An 8,019-nucleotide genomic window follows, 5' to 3' on the forward strand; every position below is an offset into this window, starting at 1 on the left:
CTATGGGGTCTTGGCCATTGAAGAACAGGGTAAAAAGGTAAACAAATTATGCAGAGAAACAGATGGACTACAATCTCTTAAGTCACATGGTTTAAATGACGTGCAAATTCCAGATGGAGGGCAGGAAGTGTAAAGCGGAAAACAAGATGGAGGCAAGCCCATACTATGCTAGTTTAGACTATATTACGAGAGAAATGTTGGATAGATGTTCCTTATGTTTTCAAAAGGAGTGTTTTTTTTCCCCAACTGAACTGAAAGGCTTCCCTGCTATTGAGGCAACAGATATAAGCAACTTGTTTGTTCTCCCATCTTTTGTTTAACTGTTAACCCTGATTTAAGTGTAAGTGGTGTTGCTTGTACCTTTTAAATCTATCACCTGTGCACAGATGAACTGTGCAAAACATTTTTTGCTGGTGTTATTGGTCAATTTCTTGCATTTTCCCCCAATGAACAATGAGCTTTGGTACCTGATAAAAGAACCTTGTAGTTTCTCAGAACTAATTTAGCAACCATGAACAACGTAAACCATAGGCATTTCGAGAACCTGTGACAGTGGCTTCTATGAAAATCACTTCCTGCCCTCCAGTATGTGCCACAGCAACGCAGTGATGTAATTTGCAAACAGGCTTAAGTAAGGTGTACATAAAGCGGTCAGTGAATGTATATATATAGAGCATGTGTGGTAGAGAGAGAAAGGCAGACAGAATATGAACATAATGTTAAATGTACTCGGCTCTTAGCAGACGTGGAGGTCTCTGGTCGATTTCTTTGTCAACTGCAGCGTGACTGTTACTGTGGATTCTTCATGGCTGCATCTAAAATAAAGAAAAAAGTCAGCAAGATCAGTAAACCCCTCACCAGATAGCAGACAGCAGGCTTTATGAGAAATAAATCTACAAAGAAACATGAAAAAAGCAGTTGTGGGTGCAACAGCATAGAAGAAGGAGTGTGTTTCTGTAAATAACAATGTGCTGGTTTTCGCAATGACACTTAACATTCAAAGTCCTATTGCATTTAAATTAATATATATTGCACTATGATTTCCAATTCACAACTTAAAAACAAGTACTTTTGTACTTTAACTCAAGTAAAAAAATCAAATAAAATACTTGTGCTTTAAGAATTTCTACTTTTACTCAGGTTCAGAAGTTTTGTACTTTGCTCACACCTGGTGAGAAGGCTTCTGTAGCTTAAAACATGGCGGGTTAATAGGGAGGGAAGAAGTAAAAGAGGAAAAAGATACTGAAACAGGACTTTAAAAAATTTAAAATGTCACAAAACTGTTCTTCCCCAATCGCTATTACAGTCAATCATGAGAAAGGGAAAGACGTACTTGTGTTGACGTATGGTTAAGATATAAAATAGTCAAACACAGACAGACATACATGTTTTGGGTGATTACACAGACAGAAAAATGAGTGAAATCATCCAGTAACCCAGCAGAAAAAGAAAGGTTAATTAACGATGCTTTCATACCTGAAAGATGCTGCTGGTGTACGAAGGACGTTCAGGTGACTGCAACAAGAGAACAAGGAGATTTCAGAAACATCACCATGAATAACCTCGCAGTGATGTGATTTCTTGTGCTAACATTAAATGGTTTTATTCCACTTACCATACACAAATTAATATTCTCATAAAGTGGATGCTCAAACTTAAGTTTATACAACAGATACTGAATTTCCAAAAGCTGAACACTGACCTAATGTAAATCGTTTTAGATATTTAAATTCAAGCAAGTAAAACTGTCGGACAGAAAGTAACCAAAGTTATAGCTCAGCTCAGTCAGGATAACTCTTATCCAGTTAGGATAACAAAGTTCTACCAATTTAAAATTCCTGAATAATTCAGTCCAATCTAAACATATACGAGGTAAACATATGGCTGCAGAGTCATTCAGAGTAGTTTGATATAAAATGGTTCATTGTTAATAAGTGTACCGTTTCTTTACAGTGGTGATACGAACCAGGGGTCACCATTACTACAACACAAATATAGACATATTATTTACTATCTGAAACCACCAGTGAACTTACATGTGTTTTTGTGTAATGGTGGGGAAAACTGTCTGAAAAAAAGAGCTTTCTTTGGAGACTATTTTGCCCTTCATGCACCCCTCTGGCATTAATGAATTAAAAAAAACAGCAAGTTAAAATTTTAATCACAAAACTACTATAAAACAATGGTTCAGGCATCACACAGTATAAATCTAACCATTTCCTATAATAACTTTCTAAGAGGTAGTTTTCAGAGGCACTGAATTCTTCGGACGTCTGGTTCCACTTTGAACATTTCCTCAACCGTAGGTTTCACTACAGCAGGGCATTTCACGCCAAACCCCCGTGAATGACTGTCAACACCGCAACCAGTTAATTGTGCAGAATTTTTGAAAATCAGTGGGGTTCCCCTTTAAGTTTTAACTCCAGCTCCAGTCACTCGACGCGTCTCTCCCTCTAAAGATTCCTGCTTAATCTGAGTGAAGCATCAGACTCGGTCCGGGCTGTGAAGCTGTTACCTGCTAGCTAGCAAACTAACAGCCCCACACACCACAAACCCTGATTAGTTTCTGATTATCGGACACTCCAGCACAGTCCACTCGACTTCACTCGCTCAAATCTGAGTCATTTTCCTTGAAATTCGTCACACTTTAGCACAAGTTAGCCGGAATCGAACCGGTCTTCCAGCAGAGCTGTTAGACAGCCTGCTAAAGCTAGCTATACTTGAGGTAACTTAGACAGCAACTCACAGTTTATTAGCTAGACTTGGAGCATGAATTCAACAACGTCGCTCAAATTTTAAAATAGTAATTAGAAAAAATACCTTTTAACTGCCTTCATTTAGCCTCACAATGTGAGAGAAAACAATCAGAGGTGACTAGCCCAGCTAGCGCACCATAGCAGACCACCGGCTAACTAACGCTAGCTAACTTAGCAAGTGACGCTAATGTTTGATTTATTGTATAAGGAGTTCAACCTTATCAGATTTTAGGATTAAATCTAAGTAAATGTTCGATTAAAACTGTTGGTACGTTAAATAAACCAAGTATTACTTAACAAATGCGTTTTGAAGTCCTCCGAAGTTTCCAGAAGCCGCTCTAAACGCTGTTCCCGCTCAGTTGTACGTTGGTGAATCGCGCGTGTTGCAGCAGCACAGGCACGCTCGGGCGGCCTCAGTAGAGGTGCTGATTGTCAGTTTACGTAGTTCTTCATGCTGTTTCAATGGGCGGCAAACAATGTTTTTTTTTCTGCAAACTTAATTTGCCTGTTACTATTATTGTTTCTGTTGTTTGCTATTTTTAGCATATAAATTTAGATTTTTGAAGTGCTCATGATCAAAGAGCTATGATCAAAATATAAAAAATGGCAATAAATCAATAATAATAATGATCATTTTTGTAAAGCAAGGTGATTAAGACATTATGTTGATTTAAAGTTGAAATTCCAACGTTGATTTATGAGTATTTTGTTAACCATTTCACAACCATTTAACATTAACAGTTGTTTCAACATTTTTCAACGTTGAAACAACAACTGACATTATTTCAACCACATTTCAACGTTGAAGGTCGGTCATGTGCCAGCTGGGCAGATTAATGTTGTGGTAATTATTATTAAGACTTTTGTTAACTCAACATTTCAAGGCAACCAGATTAATTACTGTTAAAGTAATACATTTTTACAGGATACTTTAATACAATATGTGTATGAAGTCAACAAGCACACTTGCAGTCACTGAACAGTTGATAAAGTTCTAAAATAGTGTGTATGAACTTCATTGTATTCTTTCCCAGTGTATGGCTAATACACATATGGAAGCAGTGAAATCAGATAAAATTAAATTATATTTTGCAACTAGATTTCCTGAAGGAAATACAATTCTTGAAAAGCAAGCAAAAGCCTTGACTGCAAGGAAAGGTTTAAAACAAAGCCTTCATAGATAAATGTAAAAACCCAATTCCAAAAACACTGGGACAGTATGTGAAGTACTAATAAAAACAGATCAGCAAATCTGCATGCAGCACATTCCAAAAAAGTTGGGACAGAAGCATGTTTACCTCTCTGTTACATCACCTTTCCCTTTAACAACACTTAATCGTTTGGGGACTGAAGACACAAACTGATCCAGTGTTGAAAGTGGATTTTTTTTTACCATTCTTCAGTTATACAAGTCTTCAGCTTCAGCCATACAGGGCCTTCACTGTCATAATTTAAGCTTAATAAGACACACATTTTCAATGAGAGGCAGTTCTTGACTTCAGGAAGGTCAGTCTAGCACATGCACTCTGCGAAAACAAGTAAGAAACAATAAAGAACAAAAGAAAGACACTAAAGGTTATTATTATATCAGTTGTAAATTACATAGCACAGTTACAAATTAGAGAAAAAACTATAACATTACTTAGCATTTATAAAATAAATAGTTTATAGCATTAGATTTGGAAAGCTTGCGATGAGTTGCAAGCACTGTAATTAAATCAAATATTGGCAAAAGATGAGTTACAGTTGCCATCCATAACACTTGCAACTTTATTGGGAATTTCTTGAAAATAGAACACTTGCGTATGATTTTAGGCTACCTTGTCAATGTTCATATTGCTATTATTTTTGAAACATATAATGAGAATTTTAATGAGAAAATGTTTACTTCCAAGGCAGTGCAAAAAGGGATGAGAAGGAGACGAAGCATCGGGTCTGGATCCATTTTTTCCTGTTCCCATACAAGCCTATTCAGTTGGATGAAATAAATTCACAGGTACACTCATTTCCCAACTTTATTTACTTTCATCTTTATATTTTCGGTTATGTGCCCACGAAAGGAACAACTATGTCAATATAGAACATAGGAATATAGGAATAGATTTGACTATTAATAGTGTTTTTGACTCAACATGTAAGTACTAGTACAGTCATTTCACATTTTAATGACCCAAAAGGGGCTTGTTTGCTGTATATTATCCTGTTTGCGCCGTGGCTATTTGCCAAATAACTTTTTTTTAAATAATTCATACATTTATTTTGGATGATGTACTGTATGGCCAATGGACACCCTTCTAAATTATTGAATTTAGGTGTTTCAACCACACCCATTGCTGACTGTCATAAACACTGGCAGAATGGGTAGTACTGATGAGCTCAGTGACTTTAAACATGGCACTGTTATAGGATGACACAACTGCCATAAGTCAGTTTGTGAAAGTTCTGTTCTCCTAGATCTGCCCCTGACAAATGTAAGTTGTGGAAGCATCTAGGCTCACTAATGGCCATATAGTGTATTTGTAACTGTAATGACTGCTCAATGGCCAGTCAAATTAGAATTTTCAGCATTCAATGCTATGGAATAATAATCATATGATGTATGCTATTATATTATTCATTGTTGTTATTTTTGTGATTTAGATTTTCTCAGGGTCTCCAGATGAGACAGACTGATATGCTTCAAGACGGTATTTCACACAGCAGTACTACCCTGTCTAAGATGTCAGGCACACTGAAGGAAATATGTGTGAAAAATATGAAGCAGTACATGAGAAAGAGAGGCCAGAAAATTGGTGGAGTCAGTGTTTATGTGCCCATTGATGAGAGCGAGTTTCACCACAAACGCAAAGTAAGTCCTGCTCTTACTGTTTTCTTAAACTTAAACTTGAGTGAATTCTGGAAAAGAAGGCCTAGTCAAGGAAGCAAAGGTTAGTCACTAACAGCAGGAAGTATTTTGCATTTGGAGTGTGTGTGCACTTCTATGTGCACTTCACAAAAGAGATTATTAAGGGAAAATCACTAATCAGCCAACCTAAATCTAAGTAAACATTTTCATAGGGATTTTCAGTGTTTCATGATCTACCTTATTTAAATGAAAGATTAATCTCTATTTTAAAATAAGTTAGTTTTATTTGTTTTATTAAAAGAAAATAAATAACTAAAGAACAGAAAAGATGACAAGCCTTATATGGGCCCCTCATGCCATTTAAGCCCATGTGTGTTCCTAATAAACCCACTCAGTGTTTTATTTCTGAAAAATTATTCATCTTAATATTTGATAAGCTTATGAACATCAGAAACACTCTTTTAAGAAGGATTAACCACAAACATTTAAAACCCTAAAACCAATAATAAAATAAATGATCAAAATTTTAGCTAGGGATGTTCCGTGACTAGTTGACTAATTCTAGAAACTTTTTGTTGATTAAGTCACTAATCTTATTTATTGTGTTATTTATGTATTTTCTTATTTGTTTTTATAATGCTTGATCACAATCAGAAACAGAATCTTTTTTCACCAAGTACCAAGTGTACAAAATTTCTCTTGGTGCAGGTGTCAACATAAAATTAAATCCAATAAAATAAACATAGAAGAAGATAGACTATATATAAACATAAGATCGACAATATACAAGGAAACTGCAAGTAACAGGATGTGCAATGGGAGATAAGTACAGATACAACCAAATACTATAGTACTGAGGTACATACACTATATGGACAAAAGTATTGGGACCTCTTATCAATAAATTCAGGTGTTTCATTCAGTCTCATTGCCACAGGTGTATAAAATCAAGTGTCTAGCCATGCAGTCTGTCTTTACAAACATTTGTGAAAGAATGGGTTGTTCTAAAGAGCTCACTGAATTTGAGTGTGGTACTGTACACCCACAAGTTACTTTGCGAAATTTCTTCCCTCCTAGATATTCCACAATCAGCTGTGAGTGGTATTATTGAAAAGTGGAAGCATTTAGGAACCACAGCAACTCAGCCACAAAGTGTCAGACCACATAACGTTACAGAGCGGGTCGCTGAGTGTTGAGGGGCATAGTGCATAAAAGTCACCAAAGCTCTGCTGACTCAATAACTGTAGAGTTCAAACCTCCAATGGCATCAACATCAGCACAAACACTGCGCCGGGAGCTTCATGGCAGGGTTTCCATGCAAGGCATACATTACCAGGCACAATGCCAAGCGTCAGATGGAGTGGTGGAAAGCGCCACCACTGGACTCTAAAGCCGTGGAAACGTATTCTGTGGAGTGACGAATCACACTTCTCTATCTGTCAGTCTGATGGATGAGTCTGGATTTGGCGAATGCCAGGAGAACGTTACCTGCCTGATTGCACTGTGCCAACTGTAAAGTTTGGTAGAGGAGGGATAATGTTATTATAACAAAGCAAGCTCCATAAAGGCATGGTTGGGTGAGTTTGGTGTGGAAGAACTTCACTGACCTGCACTGAGCCCTGACCTCAACCCCATCAACATCTTTGGGATGAACTAGAACAGAGATTGTGAGCCAGACCCTCTCGTCCAAAATCAGTGTCGGACGTCACAAATGCTCTTCTGGATGAATGGGCAAAAATTCCCACAGACACTCTCCAAAATCTTGTAGAAAGCCTCCCAGAAGAATGGAAGCTGTTATTGCTGCAAAGGGGGACCAACTCCATATTAATGCCTAGGATTTAGAATTGGATTCATAAAGGCAACTGTAGGTGTAATGTGTAGGTGTCCCAATACTTTTGTCCATATAGTGTATATTCAGTATGCACAACTAAAAGAATTAAGCAGCAAAAACTGTAATCCCAGTGTACAGTCTCTGTAATTCCCTATCAGTTCACTCAAAATGTAATGACAAATGCCATAGAAATGATTTAGTGGGCTTATAAGGCCCCAGTGTCAAGCTTTCTATGTTAGAAAATAAATAAACAGATTTGCATTGAAAACTTTAACAATTAACCTTTTTCTGAAGTACAATCAGCAGGTATAATAGCACTGTATTTCATTGGGTTTGTATCTGTACTCTGCACAATGACACAGTTGTTTCCACCTTGTAAACTGCTAATATAAAAAACTGATTCTTTGTATAAAATAATTTTTTGTACATAATGATTCATAAATATAGAATTAAAATACTGTTTTTTAAATTGCTTTGATGATTTTTTTGAGCAATACCCTGCCTTGACTGCTACTAGTCATGTGACTTTCTCAGAGCATCATTAAAAGCAAATTTTTCATGGAGACTTTGCCATTTGATCAGGACAG

Source organism: Colossoma macropomum, unplaced genomic scaffold, assembly GCF_904425465.1.
Source record: "Colossoma macropomum unplaced genomic scaffold, Colossoma_macropomum, whole genome shotgun sequence".
Taxonomy (NCBI): domain Eukaryota; kingdom Metazoa; phylum Chordata; class Actinopteri; order Characiformes; family Serrasalmidae; genus Colossoma; species Colossoma macropomum.